At 57.8% G+C, this 22,957-nt stretch overlaps 1 long non-coding RNA gene across 1 annotated transcript; it reads left to right on the top strand.

Annotated features, from left to right (window-relative positions):
* Positions 1-20,049: 20,049 nt before the first annotated feature.
* LOC139074601 (uncharacterized) lies at positions 20,050-22,061 on the top strand. The gene is made up of 2 exons (XR_011524281.1): positions 20,050-20,162; positions 21,253-22,061. It is a non-coding gene; the product is annotated as an uncharacterized lncRNA (long non-coding RNA).
* Positions 22,062-22,957: the final 896 nt, after the last annotated feature.

Raw genomic sequence — 22,957 nt, forward strand, 5'->3', positions numbered from 1 at the left:
CTTCCTCTATGTTGTATGTGGGACGCCACCACAGCATGGCTTGACAAGTGGTGTAGGTCTGCGCCAGGGAACTGAACCCAGGCTGCCAAAGCAGAGTGCACTGAACTTAACCACTGGGCCACCAGGCCGGCCTCACTCTTATATTAAACAAGTTCACACACTAAGTGCTCAGTGAGTGTCAGCGAGGGTCGTTGGCACATCAGATTGGTGGAAGCACAGACTGGAAGAGGCCGTCTGGAAACCCTTACAGAGATCCATACCCCGTCCATGAACGTGCACACGGCCCCAAAGCCCAGAATCCTACGCTTGAACGTTTATCTCAAGAAAACGGAACCACCCGCCCCCCCCCCACCCCCGTCCCATGTAAAGAGACCCCGCTGAGACGCAGATGCGCTACGGTCGTCATTGTCATCATCACATCATCGCCCTTGTTCTGTTACTACGATTCCCACCCGTGTCCGCCTTGCCCAGCCCACCGCAGTGCCTGCATTTCTCGACCTGTCAGCCTCCCACCTCGGGCACTTCGGGTTTCTTGAGGCGTCTTCCCCAACTCCGGCACCCGTGTGTCTCCCTCTTGCACCCTTCCATCTCTGCTCGCATGTCTCCTCCCCAGAGAGTTGGTCCCCAGCCACGGCACCTACAGCAGCCCTGCCCCCATCCCCCAGCGTCCTGTCTCCTCCCCTTCTGTTACTTTCCTCCGGAGCATCTACCGCCGTCTAACATGTTCCATATAATTTTTTGGTTATTTACTGTTTATTTGGCTATTATGTGTCTCCCTGAACTGCAGAATGTCAGCTCCCCAGGGCAGGAACTGGTTTTGTTCCCTGTTGCACCCCCAGCACCTGAAAGGGCGTGTGGCACCCAGGAAACGGTCGGTCAAGACTTGTCGAATGAATGAACGCATGAATGAATGATGCTAAAAATGGAAACAATCCAAATGTCCAAATCAAGTTAGGGTGCTGGCACTGGACCCCCAGAGGATCGATTACTCCAGACGCTCTTCAGAAACATGAAAAATCGCGGAGGGAAAACGAGGCTGCGAAATGACCCCTGGAGATGAATTACAACTGTGTCAACGTGTTTATGGACGGGCCGGCGAGGAGCACAGGCAAGGGGCAGTGGCTTGACCTGCGGGCGAGCGAGGACAGTGGACGCATTTTCCCCTCCCTGTCGCTGAAATCTGCAAGGGCTGAGGTGAGCCGTCCACGCGGCGAGGCCACGAAATGAACCCAACCTCCCAGACGCTGCTCTGTGCTGGAGGGAGGGACGGGACTGGCCGGGCCTCTCTGGTCAGCCACCGTCGGCAAGACCCTGCCAGCAGCCCGCCACGTGTCTCTCCGTCCCCGGTCTCAGCCACGTCTGTCTCCCCATGGTGCCCCAGTCCCGGCCACTCAATGCTCCAGTCTTTCTCCCGTTGGACGGCGTCCAAACAAAGTATTTTCCATTTCCAACCAGGTCCACCAGCGAAGGCGCCTTCCTTTGAGTGGAGTGAGGCGGCCAGGGTGAGACGGAGGGTGGTGGACAGGGGCTGGCCCGGGGCCGGCTGCGAGCTGGAAGCAGAGGGCATGGCGTTCCGGGAATGCTGGTCCAGCCCTCGAGTTAATCCTCGAAGGGAGACAAGAAACGTGATGGGGCCGCCAGAGTAAGGATGCGAGGGTCAGCGCTCGTTGGGGATAATTGCTATAAGCACCTGATGGGGGGCAGAGCAGAGCGTGGGGTTTGCTTAGAATGGGAGGCACGCGCCCCCTTTGCCTGAGAGCACCCAGGCAGGCTTCGGGTGTCTCCCCGGTAATGCTGGGGAGCCGCTCCTACTGTGGAACGTTCTGCGGACTGAAGAAACTCACATACGTGGGTGTCAGAGCCACCCCAGGGGCTCCATCAACGCTTTGGGATCCTCGGATCAGCGTTATCATCACCGTTATCATCATTGGCTCCATGACCAGAGGGGAGCTGAACCATCCTGGCCCCCAGGATACTTGAATCTCTTAATTTGATGGGGGGCTTTGGGCTGAAAGAGAAGAAGGGTGGTCCCTTCTGGAGGCCCTCCTCAGACAGCGGTAGAGGGAATTCTTGCAGCTCCCTTTCCCACTCCCAGAATATTTCCGGGTTCTGGAGCCATGTGGCAAGGTCAAGGAGAGGCCTTCGAGGGCTCAGTGCTGTGACTTAGTTTCTCACACCTCCTTGGAGTTGAGAAAACGCACTGACCGACATACGCACAAACACCCGTGCACACATGTACATAGCAGCATTATTCGTAATTCCCCCCAAACTGGAAGCAATCCAAGTGTCTCTCAGCTGGGGCCTGGATCACCAGACTGCAGTATATCCATTCGGTAGAATACTACTCAGCCAAGAAAAAGGAACAGCTCCCGATACAGGTGACAACACAGGTGATCCTCCATTGCATCTTAAAAGCCAGACTCAGAGCCGACACACTGCATGATTCCATTTGCATGACATTCTGGAAAGTGCAGAAGTGCGGAGAGAGGAAAGTGATCCTGCTGTCCAGGGGCTGGGAACGGGGGCCTTGACTCCAAAGGGGCAGCATGAGGAGATGTTTGCAGCAATGGAACTGTCCTGTGTCTTGATTGCAGTGGCGGTCACACAACCGTGTTTGTCAAGACGCACACAACTGTCGGCTGAATTTTACTGCAGGTAAATTTTCTTCCTAGTGAAAACATTTTAAATGGGCTACTGAATTTTTAAAATGCTGATATGGGGGCTGGCCCCGTGGCCGAGCGGTTAAGTTCGCGCGCACTGCTGCAGGCGGCCCAGTGTTTTGTTGGTTCGAATCCTGGGCGTGGACATGGCACTGCTCATCAAACCACGCTGAGGCAGCATCCCACATGCCACAACTAGAAGGACCCACAACGAAGAATATAAAACTATGTACCGGGGGGCTTTGGGGAGAAAAAGAAAAAAATAAAATCTTTAAAAAAAAATGCTGATATGGATAGGAGTTTGTTGAGCTAGAAAAAAGGCTCATGTAGAAACGTTTGTCTTAAGAGTTTTCAGTTGCAAGTAACAGAAACCTCCCTTCCTTCAGGGCAAAGGGGAAGCGGCTGGCTCATGCAACCAGACCACCCGGCTGCAGACTTCGAGGACGCACGACCGAGGGGGCATGAATGATGCCGTCAGGACAGGGCTCCCTCCATCTGTCCATCTGCTGTTCTGTGTTGGCCTCCCTCTCAGGCAGAGCCCCCCGATTGGTGGTGGCAGCTGCTCCAGGCTCGTGTCCCCAAGTTCAATCATTTCAGTGGGTCAAGGGGGCCTCTGTCCGGAGGACACCCGGACCGCAGCCTGGTGAGACGGAAGACGCCGCAAAGCCGCATCCCGCGCCTGATCCACCCAGATTGTGAGACGACAGATACGGGCTGTTCGAAGCTCTGTGATTGCTGGTAAGCTGTTATGCAGCAACAGAACCCTGTCACGGAGAATAACTCTCCCGAGCCAGGCACGGAGTCTGCTCTAGAAAAGCTCACAATCTAGAGAGGCAGAGAGATGCTTCATTCATTCATTCATTCATTCATTCATTCCCCCTCGAGCCCAGAGTGGGGTACGGCATGCCAGGGACTTGAACCGGGACCCGCAAGGCTGTCACAAGGCAGCATGTGGGGCGGGGACTCAGATGGACCCCGCCGCACCCCTGCTTTGGCTGCAGAGAGGCTGGGCTTCCCAGCAGAGGCCGCTCAGAGCTGTCCACCAGGACGGGGGGCCCGGCGCACTCGTGTCCCCGTGCAGGGTATCCCCTCTCTTGCCCAGACCCCATTGCAGGCTTGGGGTTTCCCCCCTAGTCAGCCCCAGCCCCGGCCCCTCCCCAGGGGGTCAGCCCTGCCCACCAGTCCTCTCAAACTGCCCCTGCGTGACTGCTCAGGTGAGTGACCAGGCCTTGTTATTCTCTCCCAGGACCATCCAAGGGACCGCCCGCCCACGCTGCTTGGACAGCCGTGCGGCCAGGAGGCACTGCCCTGGGCTGCCCCACGGTTAAACATGACCCCTGACCCTGCGGGCTGCATTGACACACGGAACCCTGGGGGGACTGGTCCTGCTGCCTCCTGTGGCCTCCCCCGCTTGTCAAGCTGACCCACGCTCAGCCGGCCTCCCAGACCGGGGCCTACCGAGGCTCGCTGCAACCTCACCTGTGTCGGGGGCCCCGGGGGTGCCGAGGCCCTGGCACCTCCAACCCCTCGTGCTGAGCCCTTCACACTTTGCCAGGAGCTTCCCCCGGCGATGTCCCACGGACCCTGCCCCGAGCCTGGTGAATCAGGCAGACTCACAGACCCCACCCCACAGAAAAGAAACCGAGGCTCAGACGGCGGAAGCCACTTGCCCCGGGCACCCAGGGAACCAGTAGAGGGCCAGATCAGAACCCAGGGACCTAGTCCCCATTCTTTCCCCAGCAGTCGAACAACTGCGACCCCCAAGGCCTTTGCTCTCCCACCGGCCTGCTGACGGGCATTGGGTTGTTTCCAGTGTGTGGCTAGTACCAACAAGCTGCTGTGAACACTGGTGGACAGGATCTTAGGAGGCTGCGTGTACTTCCATTTCCCTTCGGTAAATTCTCAGGAGTGGAACGGCTCCGTCACACGGTAGACGTATGTTTAGGCTTTGAAGAACTGGCCAAAGTGCTTGCAAAGTGGCTGCACCATTTTACAAGCCACCAGCAGTGCCAGCCATGTGGCTGAGTCCCAGTGGCTCCATGTCCTCGCCAGCACTGAGAATGGCCAGGCTCGTCAACTTTAGACATTCCAACAGGCAAGTAGTGATATCTCATTGGGGGTCATCAGGGACTCCAATTATGTGCACTGGGGCTGCTGGACATTGTCCCAGAGCTCACAGATGCTCTGTGCTCTTCTCCTCTTCCTGCTCCTTCTTCTTTGTCACCTTCCCCACCCCTACCGCCACTTGTTTCATTTTGGAGAATTTCTATTGCTGTGTCTTCCAGTTCGTTATTCCTTTTTCCTATAATGTCTAATCTGCCGTTAATGCCCCCAGTATTGTTTTTATCTGAGACGCAGTTTTCTTTGCTAGAAGCTCAGTGTGGGTCTTCTTTGCATCTTCCATCCTCACTCACCTGGGCAGGTGCACTGCAGGCCTCTGCTCTGGGCCCTCTCCTTCCACTCACACCCCTTTCAAGTCCACTCTCCTGGCAGAAGCCAGAGGATTTTTTTTAACCTCACGGAAATCCTCTAATGAGTCCGTTTGCATTTTAAATAAAATTCAACCTCCTTATCGTGTTCACAGGGTTTGCACAACCTGGCCTCAGCCCACCACTTCTTCCCCATCCCTATGCATTTGCCCTCCCCTCACCACACCTAGCTGTGGTCTTTTTTGTTTCTAGAGCACATCCCACCATGTCCTCCTGCCTCAGCTTCTGCCCATGTTCATCCTTCCATCAGGAACGCAACATACACACACACACACACTCACACACATGTGCAGGCACGCACATGTGCACACAGACACATATACACTCACACACATGTGCATGCACGCACATGCGCGCACAGACACATATGTGCGTGCACAGACATACATGCACGCATGTGCACAAAGAGGCACACGAGAACACCCAGAGAGACACATACGCATGTACACATACACAGCTGTACGCAGTCCCCTGATGATTTTTGTAATTGTATTATTTACTTGTCTGATTAATCTAGGCTTTTTTTCCTTTCTCTCCACCAATATGTGACCCTCTTGAGGGCAGAGATTGTGTCTCTTTTGTTCTCTGGTACCTTCCCAGGACCTAGAACATGGCCTAGTGCACAGTAGGAGCTCAGTGAATTCATGAGTGAATGGATGGATGGATGGATGAATGGATGAGCGAATGCATGGGTGGATGGGTGGAAGGATAGATGGATGATGGATGAGTGAATGGATGGGTGGATGGGTGGAAGGATAGATGGATGATGGATGAGTGAATGGATGGGTGGATGGGTGGAAGGATAGATGGATGATGGATGAGTGAATGGATGGGTGGATGGATGGAAGGATAGATGGATGATGGATGAGTGAATGGATGGGTGGATGGATGGAAGGATAGATGGATGATGGATGAGTGAATGGATGGGTGGATGGGTGGAAGGATAGATGGATGATGGATGAGTGAATGGATGGGCGGATGGATGGATGGTTCGTTGGATGGAGGGTAAACAGCTTTGAGTCCCGGCTCTTTCGCCTTTATTCAATGACCATTGGCGAGTCAATTAACCTCATCGAATCTCTGCTTCTCATTCTCATTGGTAGAATAAATGCGTATAGTGCGACCCACCACATAGGATTCTGCTTATGTCTCTCTTTCCCACTGGGCAACACATCCTTTAGCCCTGTTGGTCTTGCTCCCAGCTCAATTTCCCACACCGGGCACAACGTCTAGCATGAAGCAGATGCTCAATAAATATTTTGCTGAAAGGACAAATATCCTACAAGCTGAAGTCACAGCAGGAATGACCCCACTTGTCCGGTTCTCTCCCTCCCTCTCGCTATCACCTCTCCCTTATCACTTCCTCTTCTATTTTGCTCCCCTTCTCCACAAATGAGCTGAAAGCTTCCATCTCCCGTGCACTGGGCTGCAAGGCAGACTGTGCTGTGTGCACCCTGAGAAACCAGACGGAGGGACGCCAGGATCAGAGCACAGCCTGGAGGATCCCTGAACTGCTGGGGCGGAAGCCAGCTGGGCGGCCCGCCACGCCCTACTAGTGACTGGGGAAGCCGTGTGAGCCCTGTGGGGCCTTCACTTTATGGAAGTGTGACTTCCTTTGGTGGTGGTCCCCTGGAGGACTCCAATGTGCTCCCGAGGCACTGCCTTCTCCCTCCACGTGAGGCCTGTCCACATGCTCTGAGCCCCTGGGAGCTGCCTGGAACAGGGACTGCGGGTCGGGAAGGGAGGCAATGTGGCACTGTGAGGCAGGGCTGGCTGACACTCGGGTCTGCTGCTCACCGCTGGGGCACATGGTGCCTCGATTTCCTCACCTGTCAAGTGGGGGACGAGCCACACCACTTTCTCAGCTGGGCCCTGGGGTAGCCCCTTAACCGGGCTTCACGACCAGGTGACAGACAGACAGCGCAGCCCACTCTCAGGAAAACAACTGAACTCTTAGCTGATGCACAGCTCACCAGGTTCAAATGCCGGACTCCGCGGCCAGGAGGCCCCCATCACGCCCACTGTGCAGCAGCCCCTTGGGTGGGCCTTGGGGATCTCGACTGTCTTGCCCTCTCTCCCTGTAAGTCTTTTCCACCCGCTGCCTCCCACCTCCCAGGGGACCTGGCTTCACCCTGGGCACAAGGCCCTGGGGCTCGGAGAACAAGCCTTCTGGGGAGAGAGGGGAAGTAGGTTTTCCTGTGTGTCCCTGAGCCACTCTCGGTCTCTCTGCATCATCAAGGCAGAGCAACCCCCTCAAACCCTGCCTCTCGTCAACAGGGGCCCCCTCGCTTCGTTTGTGTGAAGCCCCATTATGCTGGGGGCCAAGGTGGTGACAATGGCAAGACAGACGGTCTACAGAGCTGGGACGCTCAGGGTCTGCGAATGAATTCCTGACGGCGAGGACGGAAGGGGAGAACCCAGGAGAACACAGCAAGCGGAGGGACTGTGGTGGGGTCTGCGGAGATGGGTAAGACGGGGAGGGGGTGGTGGCTGGGAAACGACTGGGGAGAAAAACCCAGAGGTCCAGCTTGGCTGTGATCTGTTTGACATGTATGGGAGACCCCAAAGGGAGACGTCAAGTGGCGGGCCGGATGTGCAGGTCGAAGTTCCCAGGAGGGGTCATAGCTGCAGAGGCAAATTTGGAAGTTATCAACTTAAGGATATTTAAATCCATGGGAACCGATGAGATCACCCAGGAAGAAGGCTTGAGAGAAAGGAGAAGAAACTCTGGACCGAAACTCGGAGGAGCCCCAGGAATCCCGTGAGACCACGAGCCCCCGGAAGTGGGGCATCTTGTGTGTTTCAGGCACCGCGGAAGCCCCAGCCCCAGAGCAGCACGTGGCTCACGAGAGGCACCCACCAAAGGCTCGCCATTTAGGGGTCTGCAGGGGTGAAGCAGGAGGAAAAGGGGAGTGGGGAGAAGCTGGGAGAAGAAAGTGCTGGAAGGAGGCAGTGGCCCCCTGCACAGACTCCCTCTGCCCAGGAAAGCCAGGACAGAGAAGTGGCCTCTGTCAGGGGGGTTTGGCAATGCAGAGGTGGCTGTCACCATCTAGGAGAGCCCTTCCGGTCGGGTGGGCAGGCCCAGGGGCAGACCAGAGTGGGCGTGGGGACTAGCGATGAGCAGAGAAAGGGGGCAGGGGGCGGGCAGCAGGAGGGGATGAGGGGCCCTCAGATGGGAGGTAACTGGGTGGAGAGTGGGCCAAGGGGACCATCCGACAGAGAGGGAGAGTCCGGGAATGCTGGAGGGAGGGTGAAGCCAAGGCAGGAAGGCCTTGAGAAGGGGCGGGGGAGGGGTCTCCCCCCCATTTGACAAACGGGGAGACTGAGGCTCGGAGAGGAGAAGGGGCTGCCCCATCGTCACTCGGCCAGCGGCCAGGGAGGGGAGCTGAGGTTTGCACTCGGGCCCGGCCTCCAGGCTGTCTGTGGGACCCATACCATCTCTCCTTTTCTCTGTTTTCTGAGTTCCCACAATGAAACCTTTCGGCCTTGGGCATTCCAATTGAAAATTAAACGCTCAGATCAGCGAAGAAAGCGGCCGAGTGCATCCAGGTTCCTGCGGAACTTCCCCCTCCGCCTGCCCCTCCTGCCCCCTCACCCCTGGCCAGTGCCCCCACCCCAGCCCTGCCTACAGGGGCCTCTGGATGCCCGCCGGCCCTTCTCCCAGCTTTTGCTTCCAGGCCGGGTCCTGGGGAGGAGGCCCCACGCGCATGCACTCCTGGGCCTGCTGGTGCGGGGAGGAAGGCCCACCTCCCTGGAAGGACCCTCCCAGCCAGAGGTGAAACCGGAGACCTGCGAGAAAAAGGCCGGGGCTGCCTGTGAAACACAAGGCCAGACAAAGGCGCAGGCAGGAGGCCTGGGCTCAGGAATGAGGTGAAGCTGGGGGGCTCCAGGGAGGGTGGGCCGGCCAGGCTGGAGGAGGTGGGGTCGGAGTTGGCCTGGCGCTTTCAGATCTCAGATGCCCACCCTCGTGGGACCCCGGGGCCCAAATACACCCTTCACAACACTCCCCAGAGGAAGCAGGCAGGGAGGAGGGGTCAAACCCCAGACTAAAGGTCAGGACCTGGAGCCTGCTGGCTGTGGGGGCCACACCCCAGAGGCTGGGAGCCCTGCATTAAATCCTGGGTTGGGAGGCGCAGGGCACACTGACTGCAGACCAGACACCTTCCCAGGCAGAGGTCTCCATCCAGAGAGCCACTCCCCTGCCCAGGAAATGTGTGCATCAGAGAGCCTGGAACACTTGGATCTGCTGTGTGACCGTGGGCAACTCGCCGGCCCTCTCTGAGCCTGGTGTCTTGTCTGCAAACCCCAGATTCCAGGCATGCAGGCACCCTGCATGTCCAGGTTCCCCAAGTAGCTGCCACATCCTTATCCTGGGGCACATGTTAGCAATTCCAGCTGCAGGGCTGGCTCCCCCAACCCCCTTGCAGAATTTGGCTCTGGGTGGGCAGCAGGTCGGGAGGCTGCGTCCAGGAGCAAGTGGCATTCTTGAGGGATTTTTACAGTCTGCCCTCTGGTCTTTCGCCTTTTGTGTCCGTCCTTTGCCTCTCCAAGGCTTTCTTAGCTAAATACTGGGACAGCAAAGGGGTCTGGAGCCCGGCAAGCCAATGTTAATCTGATCTTTGCATTCGGAGGAAGAGGCGAGGCCTTTGTCCCCAGGGCAGCGCCTCCGTCACCTGCAGCCTTCTGAAGTCTTCAAACGGCCCCAAATTCCCTGGCAAGCCCCTTCTGCATGATCCACCGGAATCGGCCAGACAAAGACGGCTTAGAAGTCAATTTGGGAAATCGGTCACTGGTGAGAGAAGGGGTCCCAGCGAGAAGGGGACTGAAGCTGCTGAGCTGGACGGGTGTTCGCGGGTTATCAGAGGTGTCAGTTCATCAGAGCGGAGCTCGGGCTCCAAAGCCAAAATGAGCAGTGACCTTAAAGAGAATGTGGGCCTGACCCCCGCCCCCCGCCCCCCCCAGCCGCCCTGTGGCCTCTGGATTCTTCTAGGTGTGCGGTTGTTTGGGGCTTCCAGGCCGCCTCCCGTCTAATCAGACGGCTGTCGGGGCTGCTGACCAGCTGGGCCGCGAATGCTGGGCGCCCAAGTCGCTGAGCAACCCAGGAGATTTTGAAACCCTGGCCACCCCACCCGCAGGCGACACGTGTGTCTTGCCTGGCCTGGCGCGTCTGCAGATTCGATCGTTTGTTCGCTAGCCATTCAGCAACCATCTGCTAAGGGAGGAAAGTGAGCCAGCACCACAGGAGTGGGGGACTGTCCTCAGGGAGCTGCCGTCCTGGTGGAGGAGACAGTGATGCCTGACGAATACGCGAAAAAGGCCAAGGCCAGGAAATGACACAAGGGGAGCTATCTGTCGTGTGTTGAGTTGTGTCCCCCCCGAATTCGTATGTTGGAACCCTAACCCCAGCACCTCAGAATGTGACCGTATTTGGAGATGGGGTGTTCACAGAGGTAATGACATTAAAGGGAGGTCACTAGGGTGGGCCCTGATCCCATAGGACAGGGGTCCTCATAAGAGGAGGAGGTGAGGACACAGACACGCACAGAGGGACGACCACGTGAGGACGCAGGGAGGAGACGGCATCTACATGCCAAGGAGAGAGGCCTCAGGAGGAACCAGCCCCGCCCACACCCGGATCTGGGACTTCTGGCCCCCAGAACTGTGAGACCACACATTTCTGTGGTTGAAGCCACTCCATCTGAGCCACCTCGTCAGGGCAGCCGAGTAAATGAAGACAGAAGACACTGGAGGGTGACAGGGTGGCGATCTTAATGGATGTCCAGGACGGCCTCTCTGGTGAGAACTAATGATGAGCGACAGCCCCGCAGAGCAGAGGGAAGTGGGAAGGTCCTGGAATGGGGGACGGCTTGGCAAGCCCCCCAAACTAGCAGAGGGCCGGCGAGGACGGAGCAGAGCGAGCGAGGGGTGGGTGCGACAGGCAGAGGAGAGAGGGAGGCAGGGGGCAGGGGGCTCCAGGCCACCCAGGGCCTGTGGGCCTTGGCAAATAGTACCAGGGGCTCCCATCAGCTCATCTTCTCCTCCTCTTCGCCCGCAGACCCTGCTCAGCTTGCCTCCCTGGAAGGAGCGGCAGTTTTCTAGAAGGTTCTTCTGCCAGACCTGCCCTCCCACAGCTCTGGGTTTGAGGGCCACGGGAGCCTTTCTCTGGGTTTCGAGCTGCATGTGAACCCAGATCACACTCCTCACGTCCCAGAACCACCATCTCCTCCCCACCACCCTGAGCTCTGGGTCTTCTGTCTTAACCCTGTAGCCCTGGTCTTGGCCCCTGGTGTGCTCACGCTTCAGACACTCGTATGACTGTTACTTGCTGTCTCCTTTCTGCAGGGTGGCAGCTCCGTTTGGGGTCCTCTTGCAGCCGCCCTGGGTTTGACGTGCTTCTGAAACAACCAAATTGGGCCAAACACCCTTTGGGCCCAGCCCAGCGCGCTGAGCATCTTCTCCACGTTCCCGGGGCTGTGATGGAGGGCAATGCGCACCGGGGCTGCCTCCGCTCCCCAGGCCCCGCCTCTGGCCCTGGAGCTCGGAGGTCCTCTTCCACCATCACCTCCACTTTCAGGGGGAAACTGAGGCTACTAGAGGTGAAGTCACAAGGACAAGCCCCACAGGGCGGCACCCAGGCCTGCTGGAGTCTGAAGGCAATGCCCATCCCTCCCTCCATCCAGCCTCTGACCTCACAGGGGGACAGGGTCGCCAGGCCCCAAAGCCGCCCAGCCCCTGGGGCGGTTCTCACAGCCAAGAGGGGCCAACAGGTGTGGACAAATGGCCGCCCAGCCCTCCCGGGAATCCCAGGAATGTGATAAGCCACCCCAGCCGCTGCTGGCTGACCCCACCCGAGCCCAGCTTGTTCTGTCTGCCCTGGGCTCTCTGGCCCTGCCGCGAGCCCCTCAGCCCTGCCTGGTTCCCAGGGCCCCCGCGTTCACTGTTAATTAACCAGGGGGAGGAAAACAGCTCTGGGCCAGGGGCCTGCGGAGGGGCCGGCTTCCCAGGGCTCCCATTCAGAGGGCCCCACCGCTGCTGCTCTGTGCTCGAGGAAAGGGAGAGACCGGGGGAAGGAGGGAGAGAGGGAGAGAGAGAGACAGAGGGAGACAGAGAGAGAGAGAGGGAGGGAGAGAGAGAGAAGGAGAGAGAGAAAGAGAGAGAGAGAGAGGGAGGTAGAGACAGAGACAGAAGGAGAACTCCCCAACCCAACCATTCTGTTCCAGTTTCAAGCCCAGCTTGGAGGGTCCCTGGTGAGGGGAGGGGTCCAGCCACAGATGCATCTGTCCTCGAAGGACCAATCTCCAGAAACCCTCCAGAGAATGCTAGGTGCTTCCACAGCCCCGTCTGGTGAGGGTTCTGCTGATGGAGAACTGGCTTCCTGCATCCCCTGGAGAAGAGACGGGACACAGGCAGGAGAAACAGGGAGACGGCCGGCTCCTGCGGCCCCCACGGCGGGTCTGGGGTCAGAGAGGAGGGTGCAGCCTTTCTTTGAAGGTGGGGAGCCAACGGGTGGGAGGTGGGGGCTCCCCCTTGAAGGAGCCTCTTCTCTCTGAACACCACCTCCCTCCCGTCACCCGCTGTCCTGGGTCCAGGGGGGTGCCCCCCTTCCTCATACAAACCAGACCGTGTGGCCTGATGGGCAGGACAGAGCCTGGGGGAACTCTGGCTGCCCGGGAGACAAAGGGTGCTCTGCAGAGGGGTTCCAGCCCCAGAACAAGGGGCCCTGGGGCTCCCCTAGGTCACATCTGCCTTTGTGCCCCCCACGGGACCCCCACAAAGCTCGGGGTCTAGTCACAAGTGGGCGTCCCAAACAGGTTGGACTCAGACCAACACAGTTGTCACTTCTTTCTTCCATCGACCCTACAAAGGAGGCTCCATTTCACAGATGAGGAAACTGAGTCAGGGAGACAAGAAGACGAGGGTCAGGCCGCCCAGCTGCAGGGGCGGGGTTGGTCTCCCTCGTCTGTGCACCCGCGGCTCTCAGAGTAAAGGGAATACAAGACTGACCACCCCAAGAAATGCCGCTGTCTCCGGGGGCGGGGGGGCCTGGAGTCAGGTCAGCCCGGCCGTGGTACAGGGAGAGGCTGCGAGACCCGTCTTGGGGCCTGTTGGCTCAGGTGGTGCCCGGCGTGAAAACCTCAGCCATTCCAGAATCAGGAGGTGCTGAAGGCCCCTCTTGTCCCCCGGCGAGCCAGACATTGGCTCGGGGACTAAGGAGAGGCCCCAGCGGGGTCTGGATGGTGGGGTGGCCCTGCCCACGGCCCTGACAGTCCCCGTTGTCCTAGGCGGGGTGGGGGCAGGTACTGGGGACCTGGGGAGGTGTCCTCAGGACAGGCGAGCTGCGGGGAGGGTGGGACCTCCTGGGAGGTCCTGGCAGGGCAGTGCAGGCCAGGCCTGGAGACAAAGGCCAGCGTGCAAATGAAATCAGGCCCTGGACCTCCCGCCGGGGCCCAGGCACACCGGGCACTGAGTTCGGGAAGTCACGTGCCCCTCGGGGCCACCTCTTTTCTCCAGGAACACAGCTAGCAGACAAACGGAATTTCGTGCTGCCTTCTGTGTGGACACCTTAAGCTACCTCCATGGTCTTCCCAGGGACCACCCCAAGGCTCCAGCTTCCGCCCCACCCTCTGCATGTCACATGTTTACACCCTCTTGCAGGACAGGCCCTGCGGCCCCTTTGCTCCCAGCTCCTCCCGGCTGGAGGAACAGCTCCCCTTTGTCCTGGGGGAGGGCTGCCACTCCCGGCCTAGAACCCTTGCTGGCTCCTGCGTCTGCAGGATGACGCCCTCAGACACCATATCTGGCCGGCTGGGCCTCACCCCGGGGCTCTCAGCCCTCTGCCCCCCATCCGCCCCCCAACACCCTCCTCCACCAGACTTCCCGTCTTTCCCCCGGCTGCCTCCTGCCAGTCAGGGCCTAGCACCGCCGTGCGTTCTGAGCTTCCCATCTGGACTCTACTTCTGGCAATGACCCCCTCAAGACCCTGGTCAGCACCCCCTCCTCCAGGAAGCCTTCCAGTGGTGCCCAGCAGTGCTTTCCGCCTCTCCCCGTCCTCTTCGGGCCCTGGTGGGTCGAACGGTGGCCTCCCCGCAAAAGATACGGACACCTGGACCCTGTGGGCGTGACCTTATTTGGAAAAGGGGTCTTTGCTGATGTGATGAAGGCAAGGATCTCAAGATGAGATCATCCTGGACTCGGGTGGGCCCTGAATGCAATGACAAGTGTCATCAGAAGAAGAGGCGAGGACACAGAGAGACACATAAAAGAGAAGCCATGTGACGATGCAGGCAGAGATCAGAGCCCGGCAGCTACAAGCCAGGGAACCCGAGGATGGCTGGCCCCCCCAGGAGCCGGGAGGAAAGCCCGGGACAGCTTCTCCCTCTCCGGCCTCGGAAAGAACCCAACCTGCCGACACCTTGGTCTCAGACTTCAGCCCTCGAGAACTGCGAGACGGTAAATTTCTGTCGTGTTAAAGCGCCCAGTGTGTGGGGGGCAATTTGCTACGGCAGCCCCAGGACCCTGGTGCAGGCCTTGCTCCACGGCCCCTCCTCCCCATCCGCGGTGACATCATCCCGTCTCCTCCCAGACCCCAGGCTCCTCCAGGGCTCACATGCTGTTCGATTCACGGCCACAAGATCTCAAGAACCGAAAATTAAAGAAGCCAGTCTTCCTCAGCAAAAAAGAGGAGGATTGGCAGCAGATGTCAGCTCAGGGCTAATCTTCCTCAAAAAAAAAAAAAGAAGCCCAAGTGTGAAAAGCCAGGCTCTTCTAGAAATCCTAACCTTGGGAAGTGGCTACACCATGCCCCCCATCGACACAAGCTTCTCTCATCCCCTGGACCACCCCGGCTCCTCGTCCAGCAACGTCACTGCCACTGAAGAAGGACCGGGAAGTCAGCCGATTCCCGAAGGCAGAGGGGCCAGCAGGGTTGTGCCTTCGTCCCAGGACTCCACGCCCCCTCTCCCTCGCCCCTGTTCCTCCCCCTTCCCTCCATGCCAGCCGACTTGCTCAGTTCAGGGCCTGGTACCTGAGCCCCGTCTGCTCCCGGGGGTGCTGGGGGCGTTTTGCTGTCCCTGCTGCCGGGATGGCTCTTTCTCGTCGTTAACACAGGCCCACTCTGCCCATCCTTCAAGATTCAGATCCGACGCTCCCCCCCACCCCCGACTCCAGAGCATCTGTTCGGCTCCAAGGCTCCCTGGAGCGCCCCCATCGGCCTCCTCTGGGAGGAGGGGGAGGCACCGGCAGAGTTGGATTCTTTCCAAAGGGATCCTGGGCGCCCATCAAATTCTCCCAGGGTCTCAAACAGGCATCAGGGGGCCTCAGGCCTCACCGCTCCCCACCCCGCCCATGCCTTCTTTTGGCGAGAAGGCCACTCTCCCTGGGCAAAGCTGAGTGGCCCCTGGGTTTCCTAGCAGATCCCTGACTTCCTATTCTCAGCACTGGGCTGATTTTCATTTACAAAAACCAGCTCTTGGGGCCAGCCTGGTGGCGCAGTGGTTAAGTGCGCACGTTCCGCTTCGGCGGCCTGGGGTTCACCGGTTCGGATCCCGGGTGCGGACATGGCACCGCTTGGCAAGCCCTGCTGTGGTAGGCGTCCCACATATAAAGTAGAGGAAGATGGGCATGGATGTTAGCTCCAGGCCAGGCTTCCTCAGCAAAAAAGAGGAGGATTGGTGGCAGTTAGCTCAGGGCTAATCTTCCTCAAAAAAAAAAAAAAAAAAAAAACCTCAACTCATGGGAGTACTTAATAATTCACACACTAGTAAATATCTAGCAACTGCCCTTAAAAGTACCATGTCAGCATTCTCAGTGTCCACAAACAGCCTGGGTGCTGGCGTAGGGTGACTCAGCACTCCTAGGAGCACGAGGGCCATCCGGTGGCAAGGCGGAACCCGGTGGTCTGGAAGCTGCAGGCCTGCCTTGGGGCCCAGCTTTCTCACCCTGTGACCTGTGTCTGCAGGCTCCTGTCACCTCCCTCAGCCCTAAGGGGAGAGGCCTGATTTGCCCGCAAAGTCCCTGCCAGCTTCCTTTGGCCAGTGGACGCAGCAGGCAATGGCCTCCCATGCCGGCTGGGGGCTCACCATCTGCCCTCAGCAAACCTCTTGAGGAAGCTGGGGGCTGGGGCGGTCAGCCTTGGGCTGGGAGAAAGCAAAGGTGCACGCCAGCTTGCCTGCTCCTCCCTCGGCCCTGAAGCCAGCTGTCTGCAACGCACTCGCCAGGGTTCATTTGCCACTGGGTGTTTCACCACCTCATGCTCCCAGCTGAAACTTGCACCCCTCCCAAGGGCGTGTACTCCACCGACCGAAAGTTCATTCACTTTCTTGCAAACATAGTGAAATCAGAAAGTCCGAGGCTTGGGCCCAGAAGTGTAAAAATGATTGATGTATTGATCAGGATACAGGCGAGGCTGCTAAGCTAAGAGACCCCAAAAGGGAGCAGCTTAAGCCAGGTGGTCGATTTCTCTCTCGCAGAGGAGCCCGGGTGGGCAATCCAGGACGGATGCAGAGGCTCAAGGGAGCTGGCAAGCCAGGCTCTCCCCGCCCCTGAGGGTTGCCCTCGGTCTACAGGGCCCGAGCTGACTCATGTCCTCGTCTCTGTTCCAGCCTGCGGAAGGAGGAGAGCGTGGGGGGGAGCTCACAGCTTCCCTTTCAGAGGCAGGACGTGGCCGTTGCACATAACACTTCTGCTCACAGAGCTGTCACACTGCACACGCCTGGGCAGCCCCTTCACGTGTGTTCCATGCCAACAGCACCCCGGAGACACCGCCGAGGACTGCCCACAGCCCACTGGCCAGGGGATCACGTGGCCAGAGGTAGTCAGAAGGAAGCCGGGCAGCCTCAACCGTCTCTCTACAAACTAAAACGGCCGCTCTCAAAGTGTGGGTTCTGGAGGTCCAAGAGGTCAAAATGACTTTCAAGATAACACTGAGGCCTTAATTGCCTTTTTGCCTCTTGTTCTCACGCGAGCATACCATGGAGTTTTCCTAAGGCTCCAGGACATGTGCTGACACCGTCACTCTGAGAGCTAGTGGAATGTCCCCTTGGATATTCTTGTGTTTTAAATTTTTCCTCCGTTTTAATTTCTAAGGCAGGAAAAATCAATAGATGCAACCCATATCAACAAAACCCCTTCGGCGTCCCCAATAACTGTTAAGATATAAACGGACCCTGAGACCAGTGTACGAACTGCTGAGCTAAGAGATGAAAACAGATATTGGGCAGCCAGGCAGCAGAAATCGATGTCACAACGAGAAACCTGCAAGAATGCCTGGGAGTTCAGAGCCTGCCTCTTAGAACTTTGGGAATAGACATTGCTCGCAAGTGATGGTCCTAGTCACTGCCACAGGGATTCAGGACCATGCCCGGAGCCCAGCTCTCCACCTGTGTTTTGTTATTTAATCCTCGCGGCGGTCCTGGGGCAGTGTGGCCCAGTGGGAGTATAATCCACTGTTAGCATAAGGCTGAGCTGGGTTCACATTCCGGGTGTGCCACTTCCAAATTGTGCTCCCTTCTTTTGCAGATTACTCTGAACCTCGGTTTTCTCATCTTTCAAATGGGGGTGATACCCCAGGGGCCTGTCATCAGGAGTAACTGGGAGTTCCAGAAAATAGTTTTCACAGTCCTAAAGCTGCAGTTCCTAAAGTGGTCAGCCCCGGCCGGGCGCTGGGGAGGTGGATGGGGAGAGAATTTCCTGGAGAGGGGAGAAATACCACTCTCAGGCTCACCCACTTTCCATGCCTCCCCAGGGCTCACTCTGGCATTCAAGGCCCTCTGACATGGCCTCAACTCGCCTTACAAGACAGCTCTCTGAGCCACTTTTGAATTCTGCTGAGTCTGATTTTCCTAAGCAAAGGGTCTTCCCCTTAAGAGCAGGCCCCACTCTGTCAGCCTCACAATCACGTCGTCTGGGGAGAGGAAGAGGCCGGAAGCGGGCCCATTAACCACGCTCTCCCCAACGAGCATTTGTAAACACATGCTTTCTTTATAACATCAGCAAACAGAACATGTTTTCCTACTTAACAGGAAATGCAGCCGAATGGCTGGGTTCCCCCACGGCGGCCCCAGCCCTCACATGCATGCGGCACATGCAGCTAGGACAAGGCTGGTGACCAAGGAGGGGGTATGACCAAGTCCCTCTGGCTTGCAGGAGAAGTCCCCAGCAGTTTGCACATGTTGGGAGCCCCCTGCACTGGCCAGGCGAGGGTCCCCCCTCTTTCCAATCCTGCCTTTGTCTCCTGGCAGCCGGCCTGCTAACACTGGAAGGTCGCAACGCTTTCCCTGGAGCTGGAGTCAGACCGGCCCATAGGCAAAGAAACGCATTTCTAAATGCCTTCACTGTCACAAGATCTAGAATGTCAACACTGACCGTGCAGGGAAGCCCAAGGGCTATTGTCAGGAGCCGCAGCCAAGCCTCAGAATGACACAACTGTACCAGAACACTGAACGGTATGAGGAATTAAAAAAAAAAAAAAAAATCCCGTCCTCCTCCTCCCCCTGGGGGAGGGGGCTCCGCGTGGTAGGCGGCGGCCGGCCATTCATGGCGAGGGGACCGAGGCCCCACGCGGAGCCGAGAAGCTCCGCGGCCGCTGATTGGGCCTCGCGGCCGGCGGCTCAGCCAATCCGCTGCCTCGGACGCTGGGCCATTCATGAAAGCCGCGCGGAGAGGAAGCCGGAGAGGAAGCTGGGGGCGGGGAGCGCCGGGTTATCACTGGGCCTCGCGGGCCCCCATTGGGGCGGCGGGGCCTTCAGGCCTGACCCTCCTGCCGCCTGCCCAGCGCGGGCCCCTTGCAGGGAAGGCCCGCACTAGAGGCTGAGGAACAGACCAGGCTTTCTGGAAGTGCCTCCCGGGCAGGACCTGGCAGCCAAACGCTGCCTCCTTCAGTCAACTGTGGCCATGAAGTCATTTTTTTTTCCCCCTGCTGATTGAAATCATCTGTTTTCAGTTCCCTGACAAATTCATTGAGTTCCCTCTGCGGCTGGGGCCCCTCGGCTGCAATCTGCATCTATAGCTGGGGCCCAGGCTCACACAATTTCATCTTCTTGGATTCACATGAGCTCTGGTTTCCAGGGACCCAGGGAAACACACGTTTGTGTGGGTGATGGCCGGTGGGCTCTAGCAGCCCTGGACCCAGCAAGGATGCTTCTCAAAGGGCTATTTGCCGGCCTGGCCATGGTCCCCCCAGCCCTGGGCTTCTGAACTTCAAATTCCTGGGTTCCCGGATGACCGTTGCCAAGGAAAGGCCTAGAAAGCCATGCGTCTGCTCTTAAAAGGGAAATGGCCAAGTGGAATGTCAGCCTCATCTGCCTGCAGAATGCGCCCCTCGTTTCCTCTCGTAGCGTGTGGTCAGCAGCTGGGAGAGGGGGCAGGTCTGCTTTTGCACTGAGCCATGCAGAAGCACGCTAACTGGCACGCTGACTCCACCTCTCGCCTCCTCTCTCAGCCTCAGCGTCCTCCTCTGTACAATGGGGGGGTGAGAACACACAGCCCTCAGCCACTGCGGGCATCGAGTCAGATAAGGAAGGCAGAGGCCTGGCATGTGGTGAGAACTCAGTCGCTGACATCGGTTGTTGGTGGCGAGGTCAGCAGTGACTGACCTAGAAGGCCAAAGAGAGGGTCAAGTTCCATTTCCCGGAGCCAGGGTCACAACATAGAGCCTGCAGAGAGCGGTGGGCTCTGGAGCCCTGGGTCCGCCCCTCGTCAAATTGCTGACACCCCCAAGGACACACTGGAACCACTAGGAGCAGGAGCGCTGGGGGAATTTTTCTCAATGGAAAGATTTCTTCCCAGCAAGTGTTTCACAAGCCCCTCCTGGGCTGTTGATAATGAATGTTGCCTTCTTGACTTCCAAGTGTGTTACATAAGCCTAAGAGGTTGGTTTTAAAAAAAAAAAAAAGCAAGTATGTAGCTGGAGATAGCGGCCCGGCAGGTTCTGCAGCTGTTCAAACTTTCGCCACCTTCCCAGGCCCAGAGGACTCCCTGATCTCGGGCCTGTCAGAACTGTGCTGCGGAATGTGAGGTATGAAATCCGGGGAAGGGGTGCCAAAGAAGCCAGCTCTGCAGAGCCGGCCGAATGCAGGCCCCTCGCACAGGCTTTTCCGAACAGCCAGCCCCCCCCCCCCCCTCCTCCAGGAAGCCCCCCAGATTTCACCCCAGCAGCTTTCATGCTTGGCGTGGGCAGAGAAGGGTGTCCCCATCCCTGTCCCCTTCACTGTTGGCTCTGCAGCATGAGAGGGTGCACACTCGGGGATGGGGAAACCAAGGCCGGTGGACGGGGCATGGCAACGGCTGCCTTCCGTGGCTGGTCCCTCCGGAAGCCACGTGAGCCTGGGAGGTGGGCACCGCTGAGAGCAAATAAAGGAAGCAGAAGAGGACCCGGGCTGAGTGGGGAGGCCAGGTTTCACCGCTTCTCACTTCTGCTCTGGGCCGAACGGCCTTCTCTTTTCATCTGTTTTCTCCAAGGTGTTGGGCTGGGAAGGCCCACGGGTTTCTAATCAGGCTCTGCACTCTGCCTTCAGCGATGCAAGTAAAACTTAAAAGTGCTTAGTGACCCATTTTCGTGTGGGGTCAGAGGCCTGCTGAAGCCCCAGGCGACTTCAGACTGGTCACTTACCTCCCTGGCCTTCCTTTCTCGTGTGCAAAATGGAGACTATAACGGACACTCAGCAGCCAGCCAGGGAAAACAGGTCAGAAAAGCTTTAAATGCCATGCAAATAGAGGGTATTGTAAAGTGTTCTAGCACATGGCGTGGCCTTCAGAAGTTGTGAGCGTCATTCGAAAGTGTATTGGTCAGAACGGGCTAGGTCGTGCTGCGGTAACAAGCAGCCCCCGGATCTCGATGAATCAAAGCAGGGTCAGCCAATATTTTCTGTACATACTTTAGGCATCGGGGGCCCTACGGTCTCTGTTGCAACTCCTCAGCAATTATCGTAGCACGAAAGCAGCTTCAGATGGAACACCAACGAATGGGCCGTGTTCCAATAAAACTTTATTGACAAAAACAGGTGGTGAGCAAAATCTGGCCCACGGGCTGTGGTTTGCTGATCTTTGGCTTAAAATCACAAAGGCTTTTTTTCCCTTATGCCACACCTGCTCGATGCCGGCTCCAGGGACGCTGATGATGGAGGGTCCGTCTCCAGCCACACCTCCACCATCCTGGAGACCAGACCCAGGGGCTGGTTCTCACACCTTCTGCTCACCGGACACCTGAATCCTTGTGCTCGTGTTTCATCGGCTAAGCAAGTCACGTGGCCACAGCTGACGTCAAGAGGGATAAGGTCACTTCGACCTTTTGCCCAGAGAGCAGAGAGCTGGAACTCATTAGTCTCCAACCTCCCAGACGAGAAGACCTCATTTCTGGTCCCCTCCTCTGCCACCGGCTGACTCTGACTCTCGAAGTTCCTCTCACGTCTCTGCCCCTAGTTCCCCACCTGTAGAAACGAGGCATGTTTTCTAGATTCCTCTCAAGCCTGGGAGTGGCACCACCGTTGTGGACCCCACTTTTCCCAACAGAGGACGATGATTTTATTTCCACTGCGCATCCATGGCGCAGAGACAGGGTGTCACTCAGGCCGGGCAGCTCACTTCAGGCCCCAGCTGCCTAGACTGAGTGCCTGAGTCCTCCCCAAACTCGTATGCTGGAGCCCTCCCCTTCAAGGTGATGGCATTAGGGGTGGGGCCTTGGGGAGGTCATCAGGGGTACATGAGGTCATGAGGGTGGGGCCCCCACCGTGGGATCAGTGCCCTCATAGATGAGGAGGAGACAGCAGCTCACTCTCTGTGTGCATACACCAAGAACGGTCACGTGAGGACCTAACCAGGAACAGGCCGTCCCTGAGAATTGAACCCCATCAGTACCTGGATCTTGGACTTCCAGCCTCCAGAACTGCAAGAAATAAATATTGGTTGTTTAACCCCCCGTCTACACTCTTGCGTTATAGCTGCCCAAATGGACTAAAACACCAGGATTTGGGAGTTCTTCCAAACACCCCAAGTTGTTTTGTCTTTGTTTTTAGTATACTTTTTTCGTGAGGAAGATTGGCCCTGAGCTAACATCCATTGCCAATCTTCCTCTTTTTTGTTCTCCCCAAAGCCACAGCACATAGTTGTATAGTTGTATATGTTAGTGGTAGGTCATTCTGGTTCTTCTATGTGAGACACCACCACAGCACGGCTTGATGAGGGGTGTGTGGGTCCATGCCCAGGATCCAAATTGGTGAGCCCCAGGCCGCAGAAGTGGAGTGCACGAACTTGACCACTCAGTCGTGGGGCCGGCCCCAAACGTCCCAAGTTTTGAACTCCATATTCAACCTTTGCTCTGGGGATGGGATGGTGGGAGCATCGACCGGCCAAGCGTGGCTCTGAGAAGCTGGACGCCGGCTTTGTGTTGGTCCTGGGTGAGACCCCCGGTAGGGACGTTGGGAGGGAAGCTCTGTTTATGGTGAAGGATGGAGCAAACAGAAGAAAACAGACTTTGCTTCTGGCCAGTCATGTGGCTGGTGCAGCACTCATCCAGGCCCACTCGGACCACCAGGAGGGAGCGAGGGGGGCATCTGATGGGATCGGGGTTCTGCCTCCTTGCTGTGGCTGGGACTGCTCAGACATCTCGTCGCCATGGGGTGTGTTCTCTGCTTTCTGCCTGCACTGACATCCCCCAGGCGTCCCCGTGCCGTCCTCCCACCACCTTCTGCGTGAGGGCTTCCCTGATCGCCTTTTTAAAATCACAGCCCATCCACCGCCCCTGCCTGGCTCTCCCGATGCCTCCACTGTCTTATCTTCCCCACAGCTCTGTCTCCTTGCAAAGGACTTCAGAAC

Source organism: Equus przewalskii, chromosome 11 (genome assembly GCF_037783145.1).
Source record: "Equus przewalskii isolate Varuska chromosome 11, EquPr2, whole genome shotgun sequence".
Taxonomy (NCBI): domain Eukaryota; kingdom Metazoa; phylum Chordata; class Mammalia; order Perissodactyla; family Equidae; genus Equus; species Equus przewalskii.